The sequence below is a fragment of the Chelonia mydas genome, chromosome 9 (genome assembly GCF_015237465.2).
Source record: "Chelonia mydas isolate rCheMyd1 chromosome 9, rCheMyd1.pri.v2, whole genome shotgun sequence".
Lineage (NCBI taxonomy): Eukaryota > Metazoa > Chordata > Testudines > Cheloniidae > Chelonia > Chelonia mydas.
The window spans coordinates 75,381,376-75,399,097 of record NC_057855.1 but is presented as its reverse complement, the minus strand read 5'-3'; the positions used below and the strand labels follow the sequence as shown (position 1 = coordinate 75,399,097).

General features: G+C 49.3%; 1 long non-coding RNA gene across 1 annotated transcript in view; it reads right to left on the bottom strand.

Annotated features, from left to right (window-relative positions):
• LOC119567093 overlaps window positions 1-17,722 on the bottom strand; it is a 244,613-nt gene that overhangs the window by 99,745 nt on the left and 127,146 nt on the right. The window contains exons 5-7 of the long non-coding RNA XR_005226813.2: window positions 4,910-4,981; window positions 1,899-4,158; window positions 598-1,014 (exon numbers count right to left, since the gene is read on the bottom strand). This is a non-coding gene — a long non-coding RNA (uncharacterized LOC119567093). The remainder of the gene's footprint in view (window positions 1-597; window positions 1,015-1,898; window positions 4,159-4,909; window positions 4,982-17,722) is intronic.

The following is a 17,722-nucleotide window of genomic DNA, read 5'->3' as shown; positions in this document are numbered from 1 at the left end:
AAATGTGTGTTGGTTTTGTGTGTTTCAAAAGTGTCTTTCACCACCACACCTGTGGCCCCATCCTGCAAAAACTGATGCAGGCAAATGACTGTTGTCATGGGAGTGGTCCGATCGACTTTAATGAGGCTTCTCACATCTGTAAGGACTTGTCTACATGATGAGGTAATGCACAAGGGTGTCGTTTCTAAAGCGCACTAACATGTTGTGCATTAATTGGCCCATGTTGACCCTGCTGGTGCCCACCACAGGTTCCCACCATGGTCACACCCCCATAGTGTGCCTTACCCCACTATGTAGGCAGACCTAAGAGAAGGCTAGAGCTCTGAATACGTGAAATCACAAAGCGGTTGGAATAATTTTTGTCATATATTTGCAAGGCGGGCCCCTTCCTTCCATGTCATAGAAACATACAGCTGACATTTCCTTCCTCCCACACTTGATTTTGGAAGTGAATTAAAATAAATTTAACGCGTAGCTTTCTTAAAAAGAAATAAAATAAGACAGTTCCACAGCTCACCCTAGTCTAGAATACAGCAGTGCTTTTAAGGTTTTACCTACACCACTAGTAGTCACAGTAGAGAAAATCCTCCAACTCACCTGTATGGGTGTAAGCCATATGTGCATTAGACTCATTGCGCTGGGGCAGGCTGAATTTGAGCAAGTCAGACTCTGCAGGGTCTCCCTCTATGCTGCCAAGGAGAGGGTCTGGTAACATGGTGGAAGGACAGATGTGGGGATGATCCACTGATACACAGCTCCTTCACTCCTTTTGCCCTGCAGAGGCAGTGCACTAGGATGTGGCGCCTGTGCCAGCCCCTGAGATTGCAATAGCAGTTGTGGAGCAGCTCTTTTCCCTCTCTGAGGCTTAATGGTTGCAAAGGGGTGGGTATATGGCTTCTCTCCTTCCGGCCCCCTTGGAGTTCCCCAGCGCTTGAACCAGTTACTTGGGGCGTACACTGGGAAGAATATGTGCCTGTGAGAGACCACGGATGGGCAGATCCACCAGCCATGACACTAGTGCAAACAGATAAAAATAATTTCAAATAGCTTTTAAATTTGCCCAATTGGGGGATCAAACACCTGCCCTTACTAATGCCTATAACACTAAAAAGCTCATTACACACATTACCTTTTAACAAATCCTTTCCCACCAGCAGAGTTACAGGATAAAGCTTTTATTGTGCCACTGACCTAAATTAATTTCATCTCTCTACATCCTGTATGGCTTAGGCCCTTTGGAAACTGCCTCATTACTTATATGATAGAAGGACAGCTAAGATAGGTTTAGACATTGAAGCTACTCTCTCTGGTTAAACAAAAAAGGTCCTTGACTCTGGACTATTCTTCTGTCTTGAACTGACAGATCTGGTGACCCTCATGGAGTGCAGTAATGCTTTTCCAGAGGAGGCTGGAACAACACAGGAAGACAGAAGGTTATTTGTAGGGATTGGGGTTCCCTTTCCCCAACCTATTGGGTTGTTTTGAAAGCATTAAATCATTCTTTTTCTGCACTTAGGCACTGATAATTTTTTACATATATACATATAGGACAGTTTTGTGCTGTGGGCTTTAGTCATCAGGTCAAGTCCATTAGCTAATCTCTCTGAGTTAAACAGAAAGGTCCTTGACTCTTACTCGGTATCTACTAAAACAGCTTTGAAAACACCCAGGGATGTTTGAAAGCTTTCATTAAGAAGCTTCTACATAAAATAATAACAACTAACTAATATTAATAATAATAATAATCAGAAGCAGCTTCTTCACCCACAGTATCAGAGAAACAATCTCTTATTTAGACAGTAAATTATGATTTCATTCCAGTAATTTACAAAATCTTGAAAATACCCTTAGGCACTCTCATAAAATAAGAAATATGGCTGAAATGAATATTTACTTACTGAGTTGTTTTCAGAACAGAAACTAATGATCTGAGCACTCCAAGGAGGAAGTCATGTCTGCATGGAATACCCATCTGGTGTATTCAGCCACTGACAGGCAGATTCTGAACCTTTGGCTGTTATTGAGCAGCACTTTTCTCCACTAAAAGTCCCAATGACTCCAGAAAAGGAGGTATATTCAAGTAACAAAGGGTGCCAGAATCCAGCTCATTAACATTGCAAACAGTAATACCTAATAATACATTAATACATAATACATACATATAGGACACATTTTTTAAAAAAACTTTAAAATAATGTATTGGCTTCTTTCCATCTTCTGCTTTAGTGGGGGTTAGAAAAGGAGAAAAAGAATCAGATAATTATTTTCAGTTTCTTTGGATTTCCTTTTATAATTACATAATCTTACTCAACTATAATGATTGTGGGAGAAGAAAAAAGGTTGCAGATAAGAAGTGTAGTGCAATTTCACAAATTTGCACTTCTCAAGGTTAGTTAGCAATGACAGCATTCATCTAGTTCTGTTCTGGTAGGGATTTTGTGAAGGCAAGGTGCAGTTCTTCTGAAATTAGCATCTCATGAATGAGCAAAGTGAAATGAGCAAGGTGCAATTCTTCTGAAATGAGCATCTCTACTGAGCATACACACCTTCAAGTGCATGTGAATTAGTGGTGCTGTTTAGGGAAGGTGCAATTTAGACACTCCAATGTGGGTACTTAAAAGAATCATGCTATTGTTTCTTGGAAAGATACACTAGTGAGATGTTTTCCCTCTTTGATTTATAAGCCCTAGGAAATTTAATGCACAAACCTTCTATTATGCAATAATAGAACTGCCCAGATGAAATAAAGGGAGTCAGGAATTCAAAAAAAAGACCTCACTAGTAAATACAGCAGGACTTTTCCATATGGGGCCAGTCATTTACTACTCCACTTTGTGAGCAAATGAAAGTGACATGCCCATGAAACATTTAGATTTAAACTGTATTTTTTGATATAAGTGTTCTACTGAAATTCTTTCAACCCACTGTAGTTCCTAACATCAGGAGGGTAATTAAAAAAAAATCTCAATGCTCCTGAATTATATTAGGTGAAAAAAACCACTAATATGTGCCTGCAAAGTGTTTTATGTGGGAATTATTTTATTTGTCCTAGCACCTGAAAATACTGGTACCTCTCAGTTAAAGTTTTAAATTAACATTTGCATACAACAGCCACTTGTCTGGCATGAGTTTTGATCTTGTCACTATAGAATACCCAGAGAGACAACAATCACTTATTCAGTAAAATATGAATAATTTAGCCAGTATGTTACAAGCCACAAAACTATGACAAATCAGACAGCTAAGAACCTCAAAATGCTGTGCAGAAGAGATAGGACCAACTAGCTAGCTATTCTTTTCCTCTCTAGGATATTATGACTCATTTTATTTTATAGCATGATAAAGTCATACTGAACTTGAGTGACTTATCAATAAAATTTTTTTACTGTTAATACTATGCTACAAGCAATGGGATTTAAAGTGAATGCTAACTCATTCCATTCTGACTGGAATCCAATCCTGACTGCAGGAATCCAAGGACAATGTGTTGTATATCTTCAGAACTACTTTTAGGTTCTGCATATCACGACCAGTGATGGTGATCCAACCATCAGTCTAACAGACTAAAAAGCCTACATATTCTGTTCTATCTATCTTCTTATACTGTGACATTGCCATGATATCTCAAGTATCTCAAGATACACTTCTGTACAATTCAGTCTCCACACTACAGAGAGGTGCAGACTAGACTACTAATTTAAATGACATATTTATATGTTTCTAGGCCAGAGGTCCCCAAACTGTGGGGCACAGAGGAACGTTTGGGGAGGCATGCCAGGGTCTGGGCCAGTCCCCAGGAGGGGTGGGGAGGGAGTGCTACCAGGCTCCAGTCCCAGCTGTTTCCCCCCCCCCACCATGGCTCTGGCTCCACACCTGGCCCTGCCCCCAGCCTTGGCCCCCTTACTCCTGGCTGTCTTTTTCATCCCCCCCGGGTAGCCGTGGCCCCACTCCTGGCCCCGGGGTGGGGTGGGCAGAGATAGGGTAAGTAGGGGTGCGACACTGGAAAGTGTGGGGACCACTGTTCTAGGCACTTCCAACTACTAGGAGCACAGCAAATACACAAAGCAGATACAAAAAGGTTAAGTCAATGAGAGAGTTGCATCTACTTATGGTGTGTCAGCGGGCTCCATGGCCTTCATGTCAGCTCCCATGCATGCCCTGAGAACAAACCAACCTTTCAATTGTTGGATTTAAAAACTGTAAAGCATGCACATGAAACAAACAGCAAAAGAAATACCATGGCTAAGTGATTTTCTCCCAGGGTCTCTTTAATACACATTTCTATCATAAAGTCTATAAACTCCAGTCTTTGCCTCAACATAAAAGTACCTTAAGAAGAAATATGTGAAATCCTCAGGACACCTTATCACTCAAAGTAACCACATGATCCTGTCATAAGCCTTATTCTTCTTCCCCTCCAGCCCCCAGTGTTGGTTGCCATCTCCCCTATCCTGACATATCTCCGAGCAAAATCCAGATCGATGCTGAGCACCCAGTAGCCAGTCCACAATTAGGATTGAATCTGGGTTAACTTTATAAGCCTGATGTTGGTCCCAGTTCTAATTTCCACAGAGCAATCTCATCAATCTCAAAACTGGTCCATCAGGTCTGGGTCTGAAGTACAAATCTTCTAACAAACCTGAAATAAGCTGAGGCAAGGGGCTCCTAAATTAGGGCACCCTGTTCACCAGAGTGCAAAGAGAGGGGTGAGATAAAGCCTAGTACACTGGATTCCCCTAGCTGAGATCTAGGGCACAGGGCCAAACATTACTTGATTACAATCAAACTTGCCAACATTTTAATTAGTAATATTGTTACGGGCTAGCTGGGCCTGATGAGCTTGGCTCCGTGCTCCACACACAAGGCTAGGAAGCAGAGAGAACCAGATGAGAGAGACATTATTCCTTACCTGGACCTCCTGTACAGAGCCAGAGGGGTGGGAAATCTCTGCTGCCCTGTTCTCCCCATTCCTGCATGTCTCCTAAAATGTGAAGGAAGTAAACCCTATGAAAAAGAGTGAGAATGGAGAAAGCAGAGGTTCTGTGGGGAGGAGATATGGGGCGTTTCCACCTTCCTGTGGATCTCCTGCAGTCTGGGAGCAGAAAACGCTGCCGAGTCTTAAGGGTATGTCTTCACTACCCGCTGGCTCAGTGGGTAGTGATCAATCTATCTGGGATCGATTTATCGCGTCTCGTCTAGACGCAATAAATCAATCCCCGAATCAATGCCTGTACTCCACCTTGGCAGGAGGAGTAAGCGGAGTCGACGGGGGAGCCACTGCAGTCAACTCGCCGCCGTGAGGACAGCCAGGTAACTCAAACTAAGATACTTTGACTTCAGCTACGCAAATAGCATAGTGGAAGTTGCGTATCTTAGTTTGAATCCCCACCCCCCCCCAGTGTAGCACAGGCCTAAAAGGCTCACTGGGACTCCCCATGCCTTTGAGAAGCTCACTGGGGACCAGCTTCTTTCCCCCCATGAAGCTTAATAGGCTTCTTTTGCACTAAGACTTGTTGAGGGCCAAGAAGCCTGTTTTGGCTTGAATGTGACTGAGAAGTCTATTTGATACGTCAGCAGATAGAAAGAGGTGGCAGAGACAGCTGCAGTAAAGTTGTCCCAGACTTTAATGACAATGGTGCTCATGGCAACAACTGATACCCATCCTTCTTGATGGTCCATTGTACTGGTAAAAGCCTTTTGTGTAAACGCTGCTTTCCATTTTCCCTGGGTTGTTAATTACACACAGTTTTCAGTTAGCCAACCATGAAGCCACTCAGTTTTATTATAAGAAAATTTGGAATCACATACTTTCTTACAGTACAAAGTTTGTCAACAAAGTAATAGGAGAATGTAGACGTGATACTTCCTGTGTAGGAGCTCTCTAGGGTCATGGGAATAAACAGAAGTTTATGACATTACAGTGTGGAACTAGAACACGAATTAGGATGATGGCTTTTTTCACTTTAAAAACTTCTTATAATTTACTCAGGAAATTAATGTTGGCGCTGAAATTTCTCAGGTCTGTCCTCAGTCCAGATATATATATATATATTTTTAGAGAAAATATGGTAAAATTTCACTGAGCCATTTCTAAGGGAGGTGTGTAAGGCAGGAGAGAATATTTTTCACCAATAAGACCCTTTGCAGATATCTATTTTTTCAATTTGGAGAAACCAAAAAATGGCCTTTGATGTAGACCTCCACAAGAAAGGATGAACTGAATTCACTGAACAGATGGCTGTGCTCCTCATTATAGTGTCATAGATCATAATATTTTAGCTGGGGAATAACACTAGGACTTTGAACTCTACGAAATTCTGAAAAAGTTATAGAGCTCTACCGGTGTTTTAAATTGGTCTCAATTTAATTCATTTTACAAATACCTGGAATATTTTAAAGTTGAATTTAACATGACAGACTAGGATGTTTTTTAATGTTAGTTTAATCAGGCAATTTGTTTATTAGTGAAACAGTCTGCTTATCTGCAGAATTACTGGGAGGGAAGATGCTTAATCAATAGCAAGGTACTTAGACGTTTACAAGTATGCCCCTGGGCTTGCAGGGTGACTCAGCTAACTTGTGCCTTTGTCATAAGAGGATGCTGAGCACCTCATGCAAGTTGCTGAGTGTCCTTATTCCTCCTTCACTTCAAGAATAAAGGATGTTCAGCACCTGCAGAATTGGGCCCTTGACGTTTTGTAGCCTTCCAAATGACTTCTATTTAGATGTATGCAGTATTGTAGTAGCCGTCCGCCCTAGGAGATAAGAGACACAAGGTGGGTGAGGTCTCTTTTAGTGGTCCAACTTCTGTTAGTGAGAGGGACAAGGTTTCGAACTTAGGTGCTATTTCCAATGGCAACAGAATTTCACAAGTAACACGAGTTTGTAATTTGCATGTAGTGCCCTCTACTGGAAAATTTATGTTTCATTCTTGATGTCATCTGAAGAGGAAATTCATTCTCCTACTCTACCAAACACAAGGAGACACATTAGTCTGATTCTTTACTCACTTATAGCAATGTAAATCAGGAGTAACTCTGCTGAGGTTGATCGAGTCACACCATTGCAAATGAGTGAAAAATCAGGCCTACTTCAGAATGTGGTAAACATGGACATAGGTAGAAATGTGAACACAGCCATTTAATTTTACCTCAGAGTATTTTGCGTAAGAATTTGCAGCCCAGATCCCACTTAGTGTGTCCCCATTGGCTGCTCCTTGTATTTACGTTTTCTCTTTCAGCATTTGTTTATATTTTTATTCCTGAGTCTGCAATAGTGGGTGAAGGATGAAGCTGAGCAAAAAGTGATAAGAATTTTGTTTTTTTTCTTGGTTATATGAAATCATATCAATCCTGGCACTTTCTAAAACGTGTTTGTGTTGCTTACTAAGAAGACAATGGTTCCTTGACATTTGCAACTGCCTGAACAAGGTACTTCAAATTGTTAGATGCCTGGAACTGAACAAATATATTTAAAGGGGTCTTTGTGTTTTCTATCCAATAATTAGGGCCCTACCAAATTCACAGCCCATGAAATCTGGTCTCCCCCCGCAAAATCTGGTCTTTTGTGTGCTTTTACCCTATCCTGTACAGATTTCATGAGTGAGACCAGCGTTTCTCAAGTTGGGGGTCCTGACCCAAAAGGGAGTTGCGGGGGAGGGGGGGGGAAATCACAGGGTTATTTTAGGGAGGTTGTGGTATCACCACCCTTACTTCTGCGCTGCCTTCAGTTCTGGGTAGCTGGAAATTGGCAGCTGTTAGCCGGGCACCCAGCACTGAAGGCAGTGCCCCACCAGCAGCAGTGCAGAAGTAAGGGTGGCAATACCATACCATGCCATCCTTACTTCTGTGCTGTTGCTGGTGGCGTCTCTGCCTTCAGAGCTGGGCTCCCTGCCAACACCAGCCACTCTCCAGCTGCCCGGCTCTGAAGGCAACGCCACTGCCAGCAGCAGTGCAGAAGTAAGGGTAGCAGAACCGCAACCCCCCTTACAATAACCTTGTGATCCCCCAGCCAACTCCTTTTGGGTCAGGACCCCTGCAAATAATAACACCGTGAAATTTCAGATTTAAATAGCTGAAATCATGAAATTTACTATTTTAAAAATCCTGTGACTGAGAAATTGACCGAAATGGACCGTGAATTTGGTAGGGCCCTACCAATAATCCTTAACACATTCAAAGCGCTGTTCATGTATCAATTAATCCTGGCAACACCCTTCTGGGACATGGTCAGTAGTGCATTATATTCCTGTTTACAAATAAAGAAACTCCTGGATAGAGAGATTAAGGCCAACATTTTCAAAAGTGGTCCCTGATTATGGTTGCCCAACTTAAAAAAAAAAAACTTTCAGGCAATACACATGCTCCTCTACCAATATGCAACTATATGAGGAAGCAGTGAGACAAACTGTACACAGGGATCTCTCAAATGCACCAAGTAAACAAACTGATAGTGTAGGGAAAATACTATATTTCTCTAGTCTCTTTCAGTTCTAGTAATCTTCGGTGCTACTTGTAACAGTAGATAAAAAGTTGTTCACAGGAGTGAGTATTTTTAGCTAACAGCATCCCTCAAAATACAGCAAAAAATCAAACAAGAAAAACCATGATTCATTGTGTTTGGTTTAAAGAGAACAGCAAATTCACCATGAGTCCCATGAGAAAAGAGGAAGGACAAAAGATTACTCAAGGCATTTACAGAAGAAAAACCTGAGAACCCTTCAAAAGAGAATCTATGGTGCTCATGCCAGAAGTGGTGCATCTCATAGGAACTTTAATTATTTAGTAGGTGATTGAAGTAGTGTGGATGTGACACCATAGTTAGAGCCAGGGTCTAAGAGGAGTTCAAAATGAGGCAGACACTCCTGCTTTTCTCTATATGCCAGTGGCCAGTCAGTGTGGCCTAGTTTCACACTGGTTAGAAAATACAAAGGGCATAAAAACTGTCATTTTTGTTTGGTTTCTCTTTATAAATGTTTAATGGGAAGCTTTTGAACTTGGTCTCTTTCTGAAATTCTTTCCTTGGTTGTCTTCCTTGTCATTGTTGCCTGAGTTCTTAAAAATAGTGTCTATCTATACAAAACTTGGTATAGATGTGATTCCTGAGGGGAATTAGTGTGACAGGGAGATTTTTTTTTAGCTATTACGTACTGTGGCAGAGCTCCAACCTTGTCCCTGTGGGTCCCGCACTTCCCGGCAGTTTATTCTAGCTTCAGAGGCTCACTGCAACCCTCCACGTAGCCCTTCTCTCTCTAGGGCCAGGGATACAGTCTCCGGAGCACTTTGCATCATAAGCCAGCAAGGAGGTTGATGAGAGAACTCCCACAGTCTCTGTTGCTCCTACGGCCTCATACCAAAACAGTTTAGCCTCCTGTCCTCACAGGGGCCAGTTTTTCCCTCCCAGAAGGTGTTTCTGTAGTGGTGGGTTGGGGGGAACCCGGGCCTGCCCTCTACTCCGGATTCCGGCCCAGGGACCCTAATGGTAATAGCTGTTGGCGGCCAACCTTTCACTGCCAGAGTTGCTACATTTCCCCTGGCCACTTCCCCACAGCTCTCCTACTTCTCCCTTATCAATGACTTGAGAGTGTCTTCATTAACCAGCCCTTCAGCCACACTTCCTCTCCCCTGGCTCTCCTCTGCCAGACTGGAGTGAGCCCTTTTATAGTATCAGAGGGGTCTTAATTAGAGTCAGGTGGTCAGATTAGCTTAATGGCCTCACCTGACTCCAATTAACCTGCAAAGAGTCAGGTGTTCTCATTAACCTGGAGCAGCCGCTGCTCTGGTCAGTCAGGGAACAGAAACCTGTTCGTCCAATGGCCAGTAGATCTGCCTTTGGCTCCTCTGCTGAACCCAACTGGCCTGGAGGGAGACTGCTGCTCCAGCTGCTCCCCTGGCTGGGCCAGACCACCCCCCCCCCCCCCGCTTCTCTGCTACCTGGTTGCTGGCTAGCTGCTGTCCCCCCTCCCCCAACTTGGTTGCTGCTGCTTCAGCTACAGCCCCTTGGGGGGGTGGCCTGCTGGCCCACTCCTCAGAGGAGGGGAGTGAGGGACCCCAGCCCCGGCCGTTGCTGCTGTGGATGCCACAACCTCCTGTGAGGGGTCCTTTCTGCCTTCCTGGCCACGGACTGCCACCTGGAGCTGCTGCTGCCTGGGACCTACTGGAACCCAAAGGAGGAGAAGAAGAGGACCATCTGCTGCTGGAGGAGTGCACAGGGACTCTGCAGACCACCGTGGAGGGGGCCTTAAGATGGAGTAACTTTTGAACTATGCTTTTGTGGTGGGGGTTTTGACTGTGTTTGTGGGGACACGGGGTGTGGCGTGGAGCCTGCCTTCTAGTCAATCGTGTTCCCCCCCCAACTCCCATCATCGCTGCCCCCTCCACCAATCCCAGTAGACACTTGCCATCTGCCTTCAGCTCCTGCCTCTGGGACTCGGCTGCTCACCCGGCTTGCCGCGCCCTTTCACCACCATTTGGGCCAGAAGCAGCAGCCAGCCCGAACTGACTTCTTTGTGCAAGCGCACGTGGGCGCATGTGCTCCCCCCCGGACTGACCCCCCTTCAGCAAGCCGCCAACTTTGTCCCTTGCTACCTGCCCCATTTGCCCCTTGCAGACTTTTGCCCCTTCCCTTTGCCCCAGCCCCCCCTTACTAGCTTCAGTTTGTTTGCCTGCCCCGCCCTTTTCCCTCTGTAGCTTTTGTTTGCCCCACCCCAGCCTCTGAAGCTAGCCTCTTGGTTCCCTGTCCTACCTCCAGCCCATGCCCCCTCCCATGTGCTTGTGCCCTTCCCCTGTTTGAGTTTGCCCCTATCTCACTGCACCCCCTCCCAACGTTGTTATAACCCCCCTCCCCTAGTGCAGCTAGAGGAGCCAGATTTCTGTCCTGAGTCGGTGACTGCCCCCCACAAGCCTTTGATAGCCCCCTGTCCAGCCCACCCCTTTGGCACCCTCCTCCTCTGCCTGCAGCCTAGCAGGGAGGAGTGCTTGACCTGCTTCCCTTTTCCCCTCCTCTCTCTAGTGTTTTCCCCTCCCTCCCTGCTCATTATGATGGGGGACACGGCAGGAGGGGCCCCTCCAACAGACCCAGCTGCCCCTCCCCCGCCTGCCGCCCGTCACCCCCCCATACCTCTACCTCAACTGCCCCTGCCAAACCACCTGCCCCTGCCGGGGCTCCAGCAGTGGCGGGCACCGGGGTGACCTCCGCCTCTGCCACGTCCCTCGCCCCCTCAGCTTCTGGGGGAGCCCCCCCAGTCAGTGGGAAGGGCCAGGGTAGGAAGACTGGGAAGAGCCCTGCTAAAAAGGCCAGGCCCTCCATGGCAGGGACTGCCCCCACTGCCACGGCCCTGCCACCGGCCGCGGTGTCCCTACCCGCTGCTCCCTCCACCAGCTCTGTGGGTGCCCCTCCCCCAGTCCCCAGAGCGTACGCCCAGGTGGCGGCAGCCCCCCCGCCTGCCGCTACGTCATCTCTCCCACCCGCTGTCTCCGCCACCATCTATAGCGGCCGGGGCCCCTTTCCCACCATGACCAGGAGGCACGGCATCCGTTGCCTCCTGGTGCCCACCTCCCCCCACGTGGAGACCTACATGCGGGCGTTGGCGAGGGTGGTCGGGCCCACGGCCATCGTGGCGGCCTCCAAAATGTACGGAAAGGTTGCGTTCGTCCTAGCATCGGATGCCGCTGCCCAGGAGGCGGTGGAGAAGGGCCTGGCGGTGGGGGGCATGTTCATCCCCCTAGAGCCGCTAGAGGACCTGGCCGTCCATCAGGTCCTGACCTCTGTCCCTCCAGTTCTTCCCAATGCCACCCTATTAGCCACCCTCTCTACTCTGGGGAAACCCTCTCTCACTGGGCTGCAAAGACCCCGCCATCCGTCACGTCCTCTCATTCTGCCAGCAAGTGCAGCTTCAACTGCCGCCAGCGGCGCATGACGGAGAGGCGCTAGAGGAGTCATTTTTGGTCCCCTACCAGGGGGCCCATTACTGGGTGCATTATTCTACAGGGGAGGCCCGGTGCTACCTCTGCTGGGCTATGGGCCACGTCCGGAGGGACTGCCCCCTGACCCAGCAAGGAGGGGCATCCAGGACCCCTGAGTCCTGGCAGGGCGCCGGCCCCATCATCGCCGGTGCCCCTGGCTGCCCAGTGCCCGGAGACGCCCCTTCTCCTCCTCAGTCCACGCGGCCGGGACCCAAGCCCCATGGGATGTCCCTCGTTGGTGTGGGGCAACTGACCTCCTTCCCAGGCGGGGACCCCACTGAAGACTGTCCACCTTCCAATGCCATGGCTACTATGCCGGCCATGGAGCCAGAGCCCGGCATCGCAGAGGGCCCCATTCCCATCCCCAGATCCCAAAGCCTGACCGAGAAGGGCCATCTCCCAGCGGCCCGGCTACTGGGGCCCAGGATCCTGCCTCTGCCCCTCTTCCTGACTCTGCTCCTGACCTCTGCCCTAGCCCTACTCTTGATCCCTGTCCTGCTCCGATACCAACCCCGTCCCTATCCCCTCCACCTCCTGTGATACCATTGCTGCACCTGCGGCTGTCACCTCCTCATTTCCAGAGGATGGCCCACAGAGAGTGGCCTCTGTATTTCCCTGTCCCAACTCACCAGGGGCTGCTATCTTCCCTCCGCTGCCCCCACTTGAGCTGGGGTTTGAGGGGGGCTGCGTAGTGCCAGCCCATCGGGCACCATGTCGAGGGTCCACCCCTTGCCTGCCCATCTCGGTAGGCCATGGGGCTCTGTCAGAGGCCCCTCTGGAGAATAGCCAGGGGCTAGTGACCCCGGCCCCCCCATACTCTGCGAGAGGAGCTGTGGGAGTTCCTTGAGGACGTCCGTGGCTCCCATAACAAGGTGCAGCTCACTCTCCAGCGATGGAGAGACTTCCATCAACTCCTCTGGGCCGCGAGGGCCCTCATGTGGGAGGGTAAAAGGACCAGGAAGCAGGCAGCTGCGGTCTACCAGCAGGTCCGCCTCTTCCGTTACTCCTTACTCACCTATGGGATAGGTCATGGTTTGTTGTGCGGCGTGACGGGGGCCGTGAGGGACCCTGCCGGCGAGGATCCCCCCCAGCCCTCCTCTTGGCGCCTCTCATCATCGCAATGTTGAACACCCGGGACTGTAGGATGTGTCTCCGCAGGTGCCAGGTGCTCTCCTTCCTTCAGGAGGGGAGTACTCTGTGGTTTTCCTGCAGGAGACCCATACAGATCCAGCTGCCGAAGACAGCTGGCGGCTGGAATGGCGGGACAGGGTCTACTTTAGCCATCTCACAGTTTGTACGGCTGAAGTGGTGACCCTGTTCTTCCCCGACCTACGGCCCGAGGTGCTGGGGGTCACCGAGGCTATGCCAGGCTGCCTGCTGCACCTCCGGGCCCACGTGGAGGGGCTCATGGTCAACTGCATCAATGTCTATGCCCTGACATCGGGCCTGGAGTGGCTGAGTTTCTATCAGCAGGCATCCGCCTTCCTCTGCACCTTGGATCCTCGCGAGTGCCTGGTCCTGGGCAGGGACCTTAACACCACCCTCAAGGGGTGGGACCACTCGGGGACTGAGCAGTGCCTGGCCAGCAGTCACCGTCTGGGCCGAGTCTTTGCAGAGCGGGGTCCTCCCTCTTTCGTGCAGGCGAGCCGTGCTTGCCTTATTGCCGAAGAAGGGGGACCTCCACGATTTACGAAATTGGCATCCCGTCTCGCTTCTCAGCACGGACTACAAAGTAGTAGCGAAAGCCATCTTGCTGCAGCTAGGGTCCGTGTTGGTGGATATGGTCCACCCAGACCAGACCTACACCATGCCAGGCTGCACCATCTTTGACAACCTGTATCTGGTCCGGGACCTCTTGGAACTCGTTTGCCCTCCTGTCCCTGGATCAGGAGAAGGCGTTCAACAGGGTGGACCATGGGTATCTCCTGAGCACTCTGCGAGAGTTTGGCTTCGGACCCCAGGTTGTGGGTTTTCTCCAGGTGCTGTACACCTCCGCAGAGTTTCTGGTCAGGCTCAACTGGACCCTGACCAAATCGGTAAGCTTCAGGCGAGGAGTATGGCAGGGGTGCCCCCTCTCAGGCCAGCTGTATGCTCTGGCGATCGAGCCTTTACTCTGTCTCCTCCGTAGGAGGTTGATGGGGTTGGTGCTGCGGGAGCCGGAGCTGCAGCTGGTGCTGTCGGCATATGCCGATGACGTGCTCCTCGTGATCCAGAACCCTGGCGACTTGGCGCGGGTGGAGGCTTGCCAGGCCATCTATTCAGCAGCCTCCTCCACCCGGGTCAACTGGGTCAAGGGCTCTGGCCTGGTGGTAGGGGACCAGTGGCAGGTGAGCTCCCTCCCACCCGCGCTTCAGGCCAGCCGGTGGAGTGCGGGTCCGCTGCTCTATCTCGGCGTTTACCTTTCTGCCACACATCCATCTCCGCCAGAGAACTGGCACAGTTTAGAGGGCAGGGTGATAGAGCAGCTTTGGAAATGGACAGGACTACTCCGGTGCCTCTCCCTTCACGGGAGAGCACTGGTGCTTAATCATCTAGTCCTGTTCATGCTCTGGTACCGTCTCAACACCCTGGTCCCGGCCCCGGGTTTCCTGGCCAACCTCCGGACATCGATTCTGGAGTTCTTCTGGTCAGGACTGCACTGGGTCTCTGCAGGGGTTCTCCATCTACCTCTGGGGGAGGGCAGGGCCTGAAGTGTCTCCACACTCAGGTCCACGTCTTCTGCCTCCAGGCCCTGCAGAGGCTCTTTTATGGTGCAGGTAGTCCGGCATGGAGCAAACTGGCGCACGCCTTCCTGCGCCGCTTCCGAGGTCTCTGATATGACTGGCAGCTCCTTTATCTCCATCCGAGAGGTCTTCTGTGAGACCTCTCCGGGCTGCCAGTCTTCTACCAGGACCTCCTCCGGACCTGGAAACTGTTCTCAGTGACCAGGTCCATGGAGGCAGATCTCCTCGTGGAGCCCCTGCTACACAACCCCCAGCTCCGTGTGCAGGTGGCGGAGTCCACCTCAGTGCGCCAGAGGTTGGTCCTGGCAGAAGTCACCAGAGTTGGATACCTCCTGGACTACGACTGGGGAGACTGGCTGGATCCCCCGACGCTCATTCAGCACATGGGGCTCTCCAGGCCTCGTACTCCCCGGCGTGTACTTCAGGAGGTGAGGTCTGCTTTGCCACCCGCTGCTTGGGTTTACCTTGACTGGGTCCTAGGTCCCCGCCCACCCTCCACCCCAGACCCTCCAGACCTTTTCATCGGGCCCCTACCCTGTGGACCCAACCAACCCCCCTCCCTCCCCCCCCCCCCGTCCCCCCCTCACCGTGAGCCATCTGCACAATTTGCAGCTCGTCCATTTCCAGACCGCGCCAAGGAAACATCTGTACACGCTCGTGCTCCACGCCCTTCACGTCCTCACCCTCGTGTCCCGCCCCGACACAAAGTGATGGGACCTCCCTGCCACCTTTAGAGGGTGAGGAGCCCCGGTGGGCCAGCCTATATTCCACCCTGGTCCCGAGGCCCGCCGGGGATATCAGTTGGCGGCTCCTTCACAGGGCCATGAGTACGGGCGTGTACTTAGCACGGTTCAACCCTATCCCAGACACCTGCCCCTTTTGCAGCGTGAGGGAAACCCTGGCACACATATACCTGGAGTGCACCAGGCTGCAGCCCCTATTCTGGCTCCTCACAAATAATTTGTTTAAATTTTGGTTGCACTTTTCCCCTCACCTCCTTATCTATGCACTCCCTATCCGTGGCCCCACTAAGTCACGGGACTTCTTGGTCAACCTCCTCCTGGCCGTGGCTAAAGTGGCCATCTATAAAACCAGGGTGAGGAGGTTGGCCGATGGAATCTCCTGTGACTGTGGGGCCTATTTACAATCCTCCGTCCGTTCACGTCTCCAGGCAGAGTTCCTCTGGGCAGTGTCCGCTGACTCCCTTGATGCCTTCAAGGAGCAGTGTGCGCTGTCCGGGGTTCTCTGCTTGGTGTCCCCATCTGGTTCCCTTCGTTTGACCCTTTGACCGCACTCCTGTCCCTGTTATTTCATTGGTTGTCCCCTGTAATTATTTGGTTTTCCAGGTCCTGTGGACCCCCCTCTTAGGCTGGGGGTGGATTCTTTAGGAGTGGGCAGGCTTCACCCGCCCACTTCCTGGATCCCAATAAGGCTACTCTGCTGTACCCAACTGGCCTGGGTCTATCACAGTACCTTATAACAACAAATTTATGGGCACATAAACCTGATTGATGGAGGCCTGGTGCTAACTAGTTTGACTGATTGTTGGGGAGACCAGGCAAACAGAAGTCTGACTGACAGCAGAGCCAAGATCCTAAGAGCACACAAGCTCGTTAGTTGATAGGGAAGAGACCAGGCACATCTGCAAGACTGATAGATTAATGGGTGGGGGAAGGGAATGGACCCAAGCAAGTCAGATTTGTCGATGGGGGCTTTGTGGGAGTGATTGCATAAAATCTTCATAAGGACCTACATTTTTCTATCAGAAATTAACATATAACAGAAAAGGTCTTCCCCATTGTACTTCTACCTCAACAGTTCTGCCCCCTGCCATCCAAACCCCACCACAATTAATTATTTTAAAAATCTAGGAAATTAATACACCCAAATATTATTGTGAAGCAATTAGGATTATTATAATATAGAATAATAGAAATGTAGGACTAGAAGGGACCTGAAGAGGACATCTTGTCCAGCCCCCTGCACTTATGGCAGGACTGAGTAATAATTCATAACTAATAACATATATAATATGCCTGGCACAAACCCACAACAGCAAGGGATGAAAAGTTAAGCCACCTACCAGTATATACCGTCTACTCCTTCACCCACTGGCGTACACCTGACCACTATCACAAGTGCTGTTTGCTGCAGACCGTGCACTGCAACTAGGGCGGGCTAAAATTTTTCTGTTGAAACATTTTTCCAAAGGGTTTTGACTAAATGAAAATGTTCATGAAAAATGTCTCCTCTCCTTGAATGTTTTCAGTTTTTCAGAATAAACCAGAGAGCAAAAGTGTTCAGCCAAAAAAAGAATATCTGGGGGATTTCAGCTGAAAATGTTCATGTTTTGATTGTCAATAGCACCAATATATATTTCAGGTTTTTGATTAAAAAAAAAGTTATTATTTTCCTAGGGGAACTTCCCTACCACATATTTCAACCATCCCTCACCACAACCTTAATTCTGCCCCACTAGGGAGGCCAACCTTTCATAAACCACTTAGCCAACCTTCTGCTAACTATCCTCCTCCAACAGAACTAGTACAGTAAATATCTGCAATACTACTCGTGTTGAGGAAAAATCGTTTGCCAAAGGGGTGAGTTCAGAAAGGTAAAAAATACAGGGCAGAGTAAAGGTGGTGTGCACAGTCTGTAGTTGAATGGTAAGGTGTGAGGTTGTGAGTTGGGGAGTAGAGGGTACATACTGTTAAATGACCTCACTTTTTATTTAAGAGTGTTTGTGAGTTTATATGAGGCATGTTGTGAGTGCAACAGCTGTATTGGTCCATGATAATGTTTTAAGTGTATTAATTACATTATGATCAGGCTCTATCATCCCATCTAGGCCTGGTTGCATGGGGTTTGGTGCAGGACCATATATATCTATATAGGAACTCAATCAGCACTCCTCCCCTGAAAGGGATGCAGCCATCACCTTTCTGCATGCCTAGCCAGCTCTGCTGGCTGATCCTGAGGGAAGGTTAGGGGGTATGGGCTCTCTCTTCTCCTCACCCCAGGGAGTGCACATTATGC